This window comes from Synchiropus splendidus, chromosome 1 (genome assembly GCF_027744825.2).
Source record: "Synchiropus splendidus isolate RoL2022-P1 chromosome 1, RoL_Sspl_1.0, whole genome shotgun sequence".
Taxonomy (NCBI): domain Eukaryota; kingdom Metazoa; phylum Chordata; class Actinopteri; order Syngnathiformes; family Callionymidae; genus Synchiropus; species Synchiropus splendidus.
In genome coordinates, this window is record NC_071334.1 from 20,206,033 (window position 1) to 20,221,970 (window position 15,938).

Below are 15,938 nucleotides of genomic sequence, written 5' to 3' on the forward strand. Positions count from 1 at the left end.
GTATGACTTGAAGCCTAAAACATATTTAATTCTAGATTAATTTTATTTCACTACAAATCATAATAGAACTATGGATCAAACAAAGATAAAAAAATGCAATTTATTTCGAAAATATATTTTACATTTTCTTTGAATATATTTAGAGGAATGAAAAATAATAAAGAAAAAAAAGAGAAATTTTAGTCTTATACTCACAGTTGAACTAGTAAATAGAAACAGGACATAGACACTATGAGAAAAATCTGGTTTAGTTTGAGCTCATGAGGGCCACAAAGCAAAGGGCTGCAAATGTCCCCTCATCTGGCCTCGTGCCCCATATGGTTTGACAAGAAAAGAAACTGCCTGGTCTTGCAGGGCACGTTCACAACTGTCTACTTATGTGACAGTTGCAATTCCGAAATTGCATTTAAAAGACTGATCCGCAAAGATTTATCAACAACAAATATATCACTATGTCTTCAACGTTTCTCACTGAGGCCCAAAAGACAGGAGTCTTCAAACAAACAAATGGAGCTACTGATGCAGCGATTAGTCGTGGAAAATCCACTGTAATGCTTTGACAGCCATGATATGAGTTCAGGTTTTCTTTAAGTAAATTTGCATGGGCACAAAAAAAGAGACGTGTCATGTGTTTTGTAATGGCACTCTTGTTGAACAAGTCTTGTCGTCAAACAAATCGATCACCCAAGAGCCCAATTTTTGATAACCTGATCATAACACAGGGCTTCAGTGTTATGACCAACATGATACTTTTTGATCAACGCTGCAGTCATTTCACCGTTTTTCATGATTCATGAGAAAAGCATCTGTATTTTTATTCCTATGTGATCATCTTTCAGTGTAGTGCATACATTAAATATGAATGTATGATACTGCTGATTAAAATTAAAGACATTTTTAGTATTTACCAGCGGCAAATAATGCAAAGCAAGAGCAGTACAGGTGAGTTTGCGTCTCTCTTGAGCCAGGTTTGATATTCACTTCCTGCCAGCCACTGAAGTGGCCTGTTTGAATCCGCTACAGACCGTCTTTAGACTGGGGGCGGGCCAGACGGCAATGATTGGCAGGTCTCAGTCAGACACTACAGCAGTGCCAGAGCAAATTTGGTTACTAAAATGCAGGTATTTGTTCGTAGTCTGGAGCCCTGGAAACGCAACCAAAATCATGATCACAATTGAAATGTCCAGCCCAACCCATCCTCACTATGACACCAAGGAAGTCAGGATATGTTGTTCAGCCATATCATAGCAAAAGAACTCCAACTTTTCACGGTTTACTTGAGTGTCGCACTCGTGTTGTGTATAAAGACATGACATTGTGAACCTTTAAAGGTCCCAAACGGGCTGATCCTGAAGTCAACAAGGACGGCTAAGATTTTGATAAAATGCAGAAATTATTCATGCAAATTATGAATTACATAGAGGCTGGGACGCATAAAGACAATCTTTAAAATTGAAGCTGCAAACAAGAGAAGCTGACGTGAAATAAGGAGAGCGCTGGTTGCTTCCTCCAAAAGGAAATGACAACAAAGAGAATTACTAGCCTGCTTTTACTGTTCTCCTTGGAGTGCAGTAAAATGTATGCATGATTAACACACCTGCTAATTCAATTAATGTAACAAGGCAAGTACTTTTCAATTCACATTGTTTCTAATGTGCGAACGACACATTAACATTAACAAGCTACTTTTTCATGTTCAGCACGGAGAGGATTCCATTAGGATCGAGGGCAGTCTGCCGTCATTAATCCCAGCTGAGGAGCCCAGTGACATTCATGCTGGGGCGCAGGCGACATGACAATGTTCATGTACTAGTGCATATAACAGTCCACTCCAGTCCGACTTGTGGTGACATGATGCACACGTTTATAAGCTCATTGCAAGTGATCCCCTGACAATTGACAATTCTCTAGATGCAGTTTAGAAAAAAGCAGACCGTCTTCCTCTTCAATATGTTTTTAAGGTTAGTCAGAAGGGGTTAAGTTGGACTCAGGTAATCTTTAGCAATATTTCTACTTGTTTATGATTTTTACTACATATTATTATATGATAACAACAATATAACAATACTAATAATATTGTATATATATATATATATATATATATATATATATATATATATATATATATATATATATATATATATATATATATATATATATTCAGGGTTTTTTCTTTATTGTTGCTACTTTCTGCATTTATTATTCATATATACATACATACATACATTAGACATCAAATATGTGAAGCTAGATGCCTGGAATTATCGAGCAGAGAAAAAAAATTGTTGAATAAATATGTTTCATATTTAGATGATTCAACATAGCCACCTTTTGCTTTGCTGGCAGCAAACTCTTGACCTTCTAATGAGCTTCATGATGTCATCTCCTGTTGGAAAACCTGATCAGGTGACTACATCATGAAGCTCATCGTGAGAATGTCAAGAGTGAGCAAAGTAGTAATCAAAGCAAAGCATGGCTTTTTGGAAGAATCTAAAAGATAAAACATGTTTTAAGCAGTTACACACTTCCTTGTTCACTACATAATTCCAAATGTGTTCATTCATAGTTCCGATGCCTTCAGTGAGAATCCACAATGTAAAAAATGTATTTTTTTACAGTTTTAGACTGTAGATGATCACATAACTTGCACTTTTTTTTGGAAATTGTGCTATTTAAACAAAGAGTCAACTCTATCAAGGTTTTTCGGTTCATCTTATCGCACTCACACAAAAATATTCGCAATTTGGTATGTATGACAAGTCGAAAAAATATGTACTTAATTTGCTGGGAATATAGTCTGTTGGATGTCTGCCATTTGAAAAGCCAGATAAAACTGGTGTTCTCCTGTTCACACACAAGAATGTTACAAGTGTCCACTCAGACTTCCAGCTGTGCTGCGTGGCATGAGAAACGATAAAACAGAACTCAGTCATGAAGGACCACATGCATACATTGATGAGAACGGTTGCATATCATGTGCTTTCAGGTTCAGCTGTCCTAATGTGAAAGCCGGAAGAGTTCACCGGTTGTGAAAATTTCATTATCTGCTGCAGAAAAAGTCTGCAAAGTACCCATCAGACAATTTTAATAAGGAAGAAGGAAAGATCCAGTCTGGCAGAGCCACTGAGCATAATTCAGACGTAGGTAGTTGGGGGAAAGTTTGAACTTCTAATGGTTTATCGTAAGTCAGGGGATATAGGAGCAAATTCTCCTCTGGCTTGAGTTCAGTGAGTGTCAGTGAACTCATCACTCCAAACTGAAAGAGCATACACAGCAAACAGTATAGAAACGGAGACATCCAACTTCTTCTTTTGTTAGTGGAAGAGGAAAGTCTTGGGGGAGTAACTTAAATATAAAAACATCCATATGAAGTGTTCATGATGACACAACAACACAGGACAGGATATGCAGCAGCTGAGAAGGACATTCGTACCCAGCTAAAAGACACCCACGTCATACGCAGGTTTATCCCAGCTGTGGAACAGTGATTTGAAGGTGGTCAATCAAAAATTCAATATAAGGATCAAAGAAAATTCTATTTTTAGCTCTGCATAATTGTATTTTGATCTGGCCTATTATTGAATCAGTGCCTAGATGTTCAGTGAGTAAAGAGACCAGTATATATGAGCCATACGGCTCATTAAATATAGGCCCGTTGTAAAACTGTGCCAGATTTCTTTGCAAATGCAGGTTTTTACAGGCAAGTGTCTAAATTAGACCATAACTCATCACATAATGAGGTAGAGGATCACATCAGACACGTCGGGCAGAATTCCAGAAGATAAAATCCTTCCTTAATTCCACATATTTCTAAGACGCGTCTTCCAAACTCACCACTGACTTGTTTACGGTGTCTACATTCCGCCACATTATTTGCAAAAAGAACATATTCCTTTCAGCATTCATCCTTGCATCAATACATGAAAGAGTGTTTCCACACTCATCTCAGCTTCTTTTGGTGGCACCCTGGATCACGCTATTGTCATTACAATGGTACCTTTGAGTTGGTCGGCTCAGCGTGGAGAGGAAGCTACTGTGTTAACTAGGGAGAGGGCTTTTGTAGAAGTGATACCACTGCCACTCTGTGAAGTGGAGACTGCTTTGTGCAGCGTGGCGTTGCTCCAGCATTGACTGCTTGACATAATTGATTTCTCCTTATACTGGCAAAAGGAGCAGTAATTAAGAGCCCAAGCTCATTGATCCAACCTCCCGTCTGAGACCTCACGCTGACAAATCATTGCTTTTCCACCCTGGGGGTGGACCCAGTGACCCACCATTGTATTTAAGCCACTTTGACAGGAACATGACGTTGACTTCATGAAAGTCATGCTAACAAGACTGATGGGAGAACCTACAGAAATGTATTGATTCCAAATTCAACTACTACCAACCTTATTTTATTCTTTTTTTTCAATCAGAAACATTGGCAGTTGGATAATAGAGTATTTAGAGAATGTCTTTTGTTTTTCCATACCTTGAATGCTATACAATAAACATCATTGTCTCTTCATTTTTACCTATAAGGTGAAATGTTGTGTTGTCTGTCTGCCTACAGCTTACAGCTTAGCAAAATAATTCCAAATAATGTCTGTAATGTTTGGTGCCATAACTGCAAACCAAAGTCCTCTGTAGATGCAAGGAGTATTCTATTTTAGCGCATAGGTTGTATGATAACAATGAATGTAAGAGTGAACACCACAAGCTTGTCTTCACAAGACAGTAAATAAAGTTGCCACAGTTTGAATGGAAACAAACATTGCTTTGGGCGTCCTTGTAAACAGCACACAGCTGCTATTTCGAGTGATGGGAGCCCCACCTTGTCACAACAATTCCCTTAAAGAGGAGCAGTTTAATGTCAACAACATTTTCTCCATCTGCCTGCTTAGGAAAGACTCCCCTCATGCACCGGGAAAATACATTTTCTATTTCCAGAAAAAAAGAGGAAAAAGCAATAGAATGAAGGTTGAACAGGTCGCGTCAAGAAGAACATGCAGTCAAAGGTGGAGTATTAGTTCTTTGCAATGGCGGCGCTTCCATCTGCTCACTTTTGCATTTTTCAAAGAGGTGTCATGTCTTCCGTTATTTTGAAATTTCCATGCAATTTTCACAAGGAACTCCTTCCAGCGCCTCGCCAGCTGACTGATTTGCATGGCCAGGTTTCCAGGAAAGTGGTGGTATTCCACCTGCCAGACTCCCGCGATGTCTTCAGAGGAATCTCGATTGCTCACCGCGAATCGGATTGGGGGAGATATATTCAATTTGAGCCGATAATGAGACAGCTTGACAGCGACACAACAGCAGTTACTTTGGGGGACACATATGCTGAATTCTAATTAGACAAGGTCATATCTTTGAGTAACGCCAGTTGTATTTCCAAATGATACATCATTTTTATTAATCTACAATTAAATCACACCTTTTTCAAAGATTATTTTTCAAGATTAAATGAAATCTTTTTTTATGTGCGTGTGTCTGGCAGAGGCTGATCAGCCTCAGGCAGGTTACCAGCCCGGGGCAACAACTCTGCCAACCAACTGCTGGCATGATAGAGATACAAACCAGTGGAGGTGAAGGTAAGAGAAATGAAGATCAGTTTTAATGCCAGTCTCTTGTATCATTATCGCATGGGATAAGAGTTCACTTGCTATAAACCACCAGCCTGTCTTTCTGGAGGGGTGTCCAGGTGGGTTGATATAAGTCAGACCTTCAACTGCCACTGAAGCAGCGTCATTTAACACAATAAAAACAAGAATCCAAACCAGCTCCTCCAAGTCTTAACTCGCAGAAGGAAACCGCAATGAAAAAGGGGGGAGAGGGGTTGGGGAGAGACAGGGCGGACTTTAATAAATGGGAGCAAAGGTGCCATGGGGGTGCACGTGGCAGTTTGGGAGCCTATCCTGGCAGTCCTACCAGTGCTCCAGCTTTGTGGTCCGGGAACAGACAAGTTATTATTCACCCATTTTTAAATGATGCATCAGGTTTAAAGACTCTTCTCCGAACTGCTGATGCCTGTCTGTACCAAACAACTAAAGCCAACCATTAATATCTTCCTACAAGTGACAGCGTTTACCAGAATTCGAAAGTGACAGGAACAATATCGTATGTATTTCATTTAAAATGGCTACTTGTCAAGTGACAAAATTGCCATTGGACCTTTATTATCGTCTATGTTTATGTTGTGGAACCTGATGGTGCCATCAATTCCATATAAACGGTGAATAATTTAAAGTTACCTGTCAACCACATCTGAAGACCAGCCGATCAGTTGCGTGGCATCATCTGACTTGCACTCAGTGTGAGTCCTGCTCAGATGTGAAAACAGTATGGAAATGCACTGAAATATGCAATGCTTAATTGGAGTTTGTGTGCGTCTTTGCTTACGCCTCTGTATCTACTGGCAACGCGCCTCGCTAAAATTAAAGCTCAATTCTTTGATCTGGTATAAGATTTGAATAGTGGAGATTTAAATATTTAAAATTCTTCTGCACTGTCACTTTGATCCGTGGAATGATTAATAAGGGTTTGTTGTAGAAAATACATTAAATGGGCGGTGGAGCACCAACCCATTGTAATTGAGAGGTGTCTCACAGAGTGAGGGTAAATTACACATTTTAAAGGAACAGGGTAAACAGTTCATTTGAATTTTACTTCACTCTTTTATGTTTAATGAGACAAGAAGACAGAGTGACTTCAAACACCCCAATCTAATGTGGAAAAGATTTTCTCAGGGAGAGAAAGACGGTTGGAAAGGAAGATACTTTTATGCTTCATAACAATGAGGAGGCTGTTTGTGCCTTGTCCGTGTCCACAGATGACAGGGACCACCGCTTGCAAGGATGCTTCTTGTTCAGAAAGTATTTCACCATGCTCCAAAATAGGCTAACATTATTTGTCGTGAACAGCTTTTTATTAAAATTATAAATGATCAGCAACATGCAACATGCATGGAGGTACAGTGGTCAGTGCGACAGCCACACAGCAAGAGGGCTGTCAATTCCATCTATGAACAGCCTAAGTCACCGCGATCTTCCGGTCAGTCCATGAGATAAAAAAAAAAGAAAAATGAGTGCAAGTGTATGGGGAGATCAAAGTTATTTTCTGGTTCACTTTGCCTCATGCCCTGGATTTGTGACGTATGCTGTACCTCAATTTAAATAATAATGTGTTTTTCTCCTTAGTTTGTCGTGTAATATACATTTTATTTGCTTGTGAAAATACCTAATTATTTTTACTACAAATCAAACGTTGCATGTATGACGTCACAGCAGACCGTGACTGCTCCGGCACTAAGGCAGATCCTAAAGGTTGGCTGTTAGCGGCTAACGTCTGCGCAACGCTGCGAAGAATTTGGGTTCAATTTGTAGATGCTATATGATCATTTCACGCTGCATATTTATGCATAGATCCACAGGCGTTTCTGTGACAAATTATATTAAATTAATTATAAAATCTGTCATTTCTGTCTGTCTGTCTGTTTATTATTTGTGTGTCGTAAAGTGCCATTTGTGTGTCTTAAAATAAGACAAACAAATTATGTACTTAGATATATTATTTCTCTCTTTGATGTTATAATTGTCAATTCATTCCTGATGGATGCCTTTGAAATATTCAGCCAGAACACAACAAGTGTATTTTTTGATTATTCAACAAAAGTGAATTGAATTCTCAAAGTGCCCCTATTCGGATCAGTTAATTGTTTGTTGATATAAATACACTTTATGGAAAGGAGAAAAAAATGTCATCGATATTTGAAGGGATTTTAAGTCACAACAGCTCTTCTTTTTTTTTTTCAATGTCTGGCACCGCAGCACGTAGCAGCCTGACAACGTGTACGACAGTTACGGCAGCACAGTATCCCAGCATCTCACTCTCACACAGCCATCTACCACTACAGTTGTACCTATAACCCTCACGTCGGCTATTTTGAATGGCATTCGACTTACATCCAATCCGACTTACGACCGGTTGGAACTGATCCCGGTCGTAAGTCGGATGTTGCTGTTGAGAGTAAAATCAAATATATAAAGAAAAATTAGTTGATCATGATAAAATAGCAACAACTTAAGATCATGTAGCAGCACACCACGTTGTAAGAGTTGAACAATTTAAGCATAGTAAGGTCGGAGAAGTTGCATACAGGACGGGCCCCTTTAAGGATCTAATACGCACATTACTTATGGTCTTTGACTGAGCAGACGCAGATTGAACATGCAGTACCGTGTGTTGCGTGCAGCTTCCCTCTTCAAAGTGGCCTCAGGTCAGTGAAGATGCACCTTCAAAAACTGTAGTCAGAGCCTGACAGGTGACCCACTGGACCATGAACTGAGCGGTTAACATTTCGGGCGGCGTACCAAACCAGTGTTTTCCACTGTTGTGGCACACTTTAAGGAAGCCACCTGCTCTCCGACCACAGTGATCAATGAGGATGATTTTTTTTTTTCCTTTGACACGGTGGTATTGACATTTGAAGCAAGGGTGTGAATCGATAGAATCCAGTCAAGCCGACTGAGCAAAACCCATAAACGTCGACTCCTCTTGTCTGAGATTGATTGATTGTTTTTTCCCCGTTGTGGAAAGCATTTTAGATGAACTGAAAACATAATGAAAATCACCAGTCATCATCATCGTGTTGTTATGAGTTGTGGAATTACACGAGCTGAATTTAAGCATCATTTAAACTAACATTCTGAATGTCTAAATTTCACAATTTATTTAGTTTAACTATACAACATAAATTTTAAATAGCTTGTGTTCTATGCTTACAAATGATGAAACAGATGAAATCGACAGGAAGTCTTCCAAACAAGCCTGTATTATGTGTCTGGTCAAGTCTTCCTGAAGTTGCCTCAGCAAAATCCTCTGGTCTTTATCAAAGTGGGGGCCAGTGAACCCAGGGTTTGGCGGACATTCAACTGAAATGTGACTCATTGAAGGACTTCAATTTTATGCACTCTTTCAGTTTGGTTCACCAAATTTGTGTTCTTCATTTCTTATCTATCTGGCCACTTTCGCCTTAAGTGTGCAGGACATTAGTCTGGCTGTGAGTCTATGGACTCTTTCAGAGTAAGTAGAGGGGTCCGCCAGGCATGTGCTCTGTTGGGGATGTTCTGTGCACTCTCCCTTGAACCCCTCATCCACTAGATATGCTCTGTGTCAGTAATGCAGTTGACCCGGTTGGTCCAGACAATCTTGGGACTCTGGGCCAGAAAGGAAAAAGCCAAGTACCGGACACAGCAGACCTATTACCAGAAATTGTCCTGAGCCCAAGGACAGGAAAACACACCTGCATCCTTTTAAAAGTGAAGAAGAGAATTGTACTTTCCCACTCCACTGGTCTTCCGACCATCCTGAGCCTGTGTTGCAGCTTGTTGGAAGGGTGAACAACATCCTTCCAACCTCAACTTCCACCATTCATTCTTGTGCTGTGCATTCTTCTTCTCAGCCACTTGTCTCACACTACAGATCACAGACCCATCCTGCCTGGCAACACTCTCCCTGGCACCACCTGGCAGCCAAGTATCTCCTTCAGATTCATCCCTGTGGACATGATACATCTGTAAACCATGTCACAGTGAGATACCCTGCGTTGCTTTCTCATCAGGAAGTACATCTTCACCACCGCCATCTCCATTCTTTTCAGCAAGGTCTACCACCTTCTTCACTCCATTTCCGGCCAACACTTGTCATTGAAGTCTGTTGTCCTCTCCCTATGAGGAATGCTCTCCATCATATTTTCCTCTAGAACTCTGCTTTCTCTTCCTGCTGCCATCTCACCTGTGGGGCGTAAGCACTGACTATACTCACCATGACTCCTTCAAGATCATTATCCAGTCTCACTCCTTCATTTCCCCTGTAATGTTCACGCACTCTTCACTCTTATGTCCACCCCATTTCTCTTCCTGTCATCACTGTGGTATACGATCTTGAATCCGTCTCCAAAGATTCCAGCCTTGCTTCCGTTCCTCTTGCCAACATCTCTCCTCATCAGCTAACTTAGGACTCTCTTCAGTCATGGTCCCTATTATTAATGTCCCTACGCTCACATCATGTGCTCTTCTGTTTCTTCCTCTTCCTCCAGTGTCTTCTGCTCTCTCTTTTGTTCCATCCACTAGGTCCTTCATGCTTACGTGTTCATAAACCTTTATGAAAAATACATACATATCGTCATTTTTAAAACAGAACAATAAGAACTTGGATCTTAACTTTATTGCAGTTGTATTTGAAATAGAAAGTAAAATAGCCTGGGCAGCACTGATTTCATCATTGTGGCTCTTGGAGTAACTTTGCAAACTAATAATGATTGTCTTGGTGTTAAATAAAGCGTGAAAAAATCTCTGGCGTGAGCTGTGTGCTGGAGCGGAAGTCATCTGTAACACAGTATGATTAATCAACTGACTGAATTCTGCTCAGTCTTGCTGCCCCCCCCCCCCCCCCCCCACACACACACAAGTCTCACCTTCACCTACATTTGAAACAGAGGTTGGACTGATTCTTTTGGATTCTTTTGTGAGTGAGTGTGTGTGTATGTGTGCTGAGACCTGCCAGCAAGTATCAGTGCATGGCCCTGGCGCTGACTGTCAGTCAGGCTGGTAAATGTTTTAAAGACAGTGGGAGGTCACCGCGTGCGTACGAGATTGTGGCCTGGATGGAAAGTTGGCACCCACTGGTGCATGCTTTTACTTAACAGTGTGTGGCAGTTAGCTCTCTGCACTCACTACATGCTTCATGAGTCAGTCGCAGAGGAAATGTAGCATGAAATGACTTGGATACTTTGTTTCCGTGGCTGTTGTGCCACAATATGACGGCAAAGAGTTCAGGTGTGCTAACCTGATAAATGCTAATCTCAATCTTAAATGTTGCCAAGACAATGTGAAATTGTGTAATCATTGGATCTTTATATTTATATAAACGTGGACTATTTTGCTCACAGATCAAGAAGTTTACATTAGGGGGCTGAACCACTGATTCCAGTCACTTAATAAAACGTTTCAAACTTCAGGCAGATCCCAGACGTTCCTCCTAACTTTGGTATGACAAACATAAATTGTTCACTTTAAGGCTTGTGGCAAAATAAGAATGAAATACCATGTTGAAAAAAAAATAATAATTAATTGTGAATCAGGATAAAGCCATGACTGGATGACAGCTGAGGATGACAGTGAGTGATGGATAAGACTTAACTTTTTTACCCTTGAAGAGATAAGTCACACTGATTTCGTTAGAAAACAAACAAAAAAATAAACCCACTTAAACCCACTTTTGAATGAAGACACGCTTGTTGCCGTTCATTTCTGCTGAGGTCAGCAACTACCCACCTCTTGAAGCCCTCAAGTATGAAGATAAAAATGGGAAAACAGATTAACAATATTGGAACTCTAGTGTTGAACCAGAGCAAGAATCCAACTTTGCTTTGGAAGAGACTGGAAGAGAGCTGTGTCACCACATGGATTTTGCTAGTCCCAAAACTTGGCAATTACTGATGCAGAATAAGCTCCGTGTACAAAGGTGTGTGAGGGACTGATGGTGGACACACGAAAGTAAGTGTCTATTCAATAAAAAAAGAAATAAAACATCACTTTGTAGAATTCAAGGCAAAACTAAATACTGGGGAGACAAGGATACACTGGGGTATGAATGATCACAAAAATGTTTGATTGAAAATAATAATAAGAAAATGGATTTTTAGTGAGAAAAAATGCAATGTATGAGAAAAGAGAATGCACATCATTCAAGATCCATTCTTGCTTAACTTTAAACCTTAGTAAAGATTGGACATCATGTGCCCCCCTGGTCAGACAATGGGCTAGTTTCCATATTTGTCAGTAATATAGTGGTAGAAGTCATATTTTTGACACCAATCCACCATTCGTTAAAAACAACGAACATGAAATTAATGTATATGTAATGTCTTACCATTCCAGACTGTGTGACCCATGTTCTCTCAGAACCTGCACCAGTTTTCTCCAGTTAAATAGCCAACATTGCTTGGGCTTCAGCAAAGCATCAAACAGGTGAAAGATCAAGTCTTGGAAATAAAATCAACCGTTTCTTTCCGGCCAGTGTGAAAGTGATATTGATCGATGGTCATCAGCGTTTTCGTCTCGTGGAGTGATGTAAAGACCCTGTCAGTTACCATCACCTTCTCCAAGAATGTGTTCCATCAATCCCACTGCTTAGCGGGCAAGCGCTGGCAGGTGGCACATATTTCACCTGCTCTGGCAAAATGGGCCAGTAAGTGGGACAAGACAGAGAGACGAAAGTGACACATAGGAAGGTGACAGCTTTTCACACCTGAGAATAATGGTTTTGATCGCATCCTGCTTGTTTCGCCGTTGTGAACTGGACAGAGACCAAAAAAAAGTGTGGTAATATACACAATTAGCTCACACCACGAGAACGACCCGGGGCTTTCACAAGCTGGGGCAAATCTATGCTGAACCCTTCAACAAGGGGTGTGATAGCTCAGTCTCCATGCCATTCCTGGAGAAAACTGTGTTTTGACACATCAAGGACACAATTATTTGAGCCAAAAGCCAAGCTTGTCCAGACTCGCAGCCAAAGACACAGGAGTCCATTTCAGCAACCTCCATGGAACTGCATCAGTACGAATGCAAAACCTATCCACTGCTGCATGTAAATCTGTGAGCGCGCTTATTGTTTCACGTCAGCTGATATTACACATATGCAGCGACATCAAAAGTGACTTCAGATGTCCAATTTATCACATCAATTTTTGGTCCCTCTCCCTGGCGATTTCTGAAGAAAAAAAAAAGTGCCTTGCCTGTGAAGCCTCAGCAGTGTGATCATCACCATAAGTACATGCAGCGCTATTTTTACTTCCTCAGTGACCGTGCTGACATGCTTGTTGTGTGAACATCCTACACCAGGGTTATATCACTGACTGAATAGATGACAATGAGACTTGTTTATCATCATTAACAACGTGTTTCTTGATACATGTTGTCATCCCAGGACAACATTTCACCCCAGAGACTACGTAGGACATGGCAGACTGGCTCCAATGTATTAGAAACATTTTCTGACGGCTGCAGAAACAGTATAAGATTAATAATAATCGTGGTTATAATTATGTGTGAGAAAGCTTAAAGGTGAACTGACCACACCTTGAGCCTTGAAAATGTGTGTGTGTGTGTATCTGTGATACTTGGACAGCCATACTGGGGACCAATTCTTGGAAACACACCAAGAACCTTATGGATTTGTGGGGACATTTTGCTGGTCCCCAAGAGTTTAAGCCTCAGTTTCAGGATTAAAACTTCAAAATACTTAAGTCATTATGACTGAAGTTAAGTTTGGTTTAGGTCCCAGTTAGCCATTTGCTTTGAGTGGATAGGTTAAGGATGAGAGGCACGGAATGCATGGTGTCAATGAAATAGCCCCACAAAACATAAGAGCATAGACTGTGAGTGTGTGTGGGTGTGTGTGCAATGTGAAATTATCATGGATAGCGTCCATGAGCACCATTAACAGGAATATATAGTCTACAAAGTCCTTACTCCAGTCTCTGAACATTGAGCATTGTCTTACAGAGATGTTTGCAAATCTTGTTGTTGAAAAACAAGATTAGTGTCTTTCTGAAGTTCATAGTCAGGAGCACTGACTCTGCGATGACAGACAGTGATTCTGTGATGCCGTTTGACTGTTCCCCACACCATGATGCTGTCTCCACACAAGTCAACCCCATGCCCTTTCATGAACTACACACCTAACACCAATGTCGACAAACCACACACAAAGCAGTTGAGCCCGTCGATGTTGGTCAACATCAATCTACCAGGACCGGTCCATATAAGGGCATCGACAACGTTAACCAGCAGCATGCACTGACTTTGGAAGGTGGCTGCACTGGTGTAACCACTTCCCCTGCCTCACAGCCAAAAGAAGCCTTTGTGGGCTTGCCATGGAGTGAAAGGACTGCATCGTCGAGGCGTATTTTAAAAAGAAATTACTGGATTAACATATACTGTATCTTAAGGAGACACTGCATCTCGCCAACACTGAGGATGACTCTGAAACCATGGAGGTCCGTGACATGTCCCTTTTAAGATGCAGATGCCCAGTTTATCTGAGGAGAGATCTTGTGAGGACATCCACTCAGTCATAACAAGGACAACAAAGGAGAGTTGTGATTCTTGGCCAGACAAAATCATCTGAGCCCTGTGTCAAACCTGTGTAGATGTCTGATTATGAATTAGAGTCATACCATCATATAAATACCATGACTGACTTTGGGCTTTTATCACAGAGATTTTTTTATGGGTTTTTACTGTTTGGCCCGAAATACTTGCTTCTGCTTTGTCGGCGTTGAACGACATAGAACATTCATTAACTAAAAAAGGAGCAATAACTTTTTGATGAAAATGTGAGTTGGGTGCCATCTGAACAGGTGTGAAGGCAAATATAAGGAAATGTTGGGTCCAGATAGTGAGAACTCTGAACTGAATATCAACGAGACAATAAAACACGGCATATACAGGTAAAGAGAAAAATAGATATCGTACCTTACTTGTCTTCTGTTTGTCAATAACTAATACAATACTGTATGCTATTTTCTTAGGTTGCTGAGAAGTTATATCAGGGATCAGTCAAGTATGGCGGCATTCTCATGATTATGTCGGTCAGCTACAACAACCAATACCATGTACAGTATGACACGTTTTAGCCATGTTACACCAGTTCTATATAGGTCTGTTTGAATGTGTTGGGTTGTAACAGTCTCAAATATAAAGATATATTGATTTGGATCCAGTGGAATTGACATCATGGACCTTGTGCTGATGTGAAAGGTTGATGCCAATAAGTCCTTGGATTCCTTGAAAGTACTGATCACAACTCGACCTTATGAATTGATGCATACAAGGTAAATGACCGCACTTGACAGTGTTGACCACAGAATGACTCAAACCCAGTTTCTCTGCGGCTTCCCTCAATAGCCTGTGGTGATCTGGGACAAGTCCAACCTTCTTCTCCATGTCCTTTTAAAGTGATGGTGGTTAATTAACCTGTGGAGACAAAGGCCGTTTCCCTTTCTGTTTCATCTTCTGCTTTTTCCTTTCCTGCGGTTAAATTAATCCTGACAGGGGCCAAAAAGGTGGGCAAGCCTGTTGGTGTGAGGATTCTGGATTGATTCAGTGGCTGGTGAAGTTCAGAGGTCGGGGGTTGGAAGGCAGAGCCATCAGGGATGCGCCAGGTCAAGCTATTTGAGTCAATATTGTGCACGGCCACTGACAGCGGCAGTAACACCTTCCTGATCCACAAGGCCAAGAGACAAAATTGAAAGCAGGCATGTCTCTCTCTTTGTAGGCCTCGGCCCCGGCAGGATGTCTGGAGGGGCAGCGGCATGTGTCCGAGGGTCCCAGTAGAGCAGACATTACAATAAAAGCCTCCGCCGGTGTTGACCTAGCCCCAGGCCGCTCGTGTCATAGCAAAGCCATCAATACTAGCATGTCATCACATTTCCACTTCAAAAATATGAGCCCCACATTGATTGATTTTGCGGCAATCCTCGGCATTTATAAGCAGCAGAGGCTAATTCTTATACCTGGGGGCCATCTCTGTGAGGGAGGAAGTGCTTCAGTTTACTCATCTTTGTCTGGGACTTTATTCATAGACCCTTCTGGTGATGGGGCATTTTGATGCTTAAATTCTTAATAGGTGTTCAAAAATGCATTACAAACCTGTCTGTGGACTAATGGCCAAAATCAGCCGGCTCAGCACATTATACGTGGCCTCTCAGCCCAAGTGCAGGGTCAGTCGTCCCTCCTCATCCCCAGCTTATGAAATGTCCCTCATCAATATTTTAGCACATCAATTGTAACCCTTGGTAAACACATCTCCTTCTGAAAAGTAAATTATCAGCGGACACAGTCGCTGGGGACTGACTGTCTGGGAAGCTGTTATGGCTTTTTCTCTCCCTC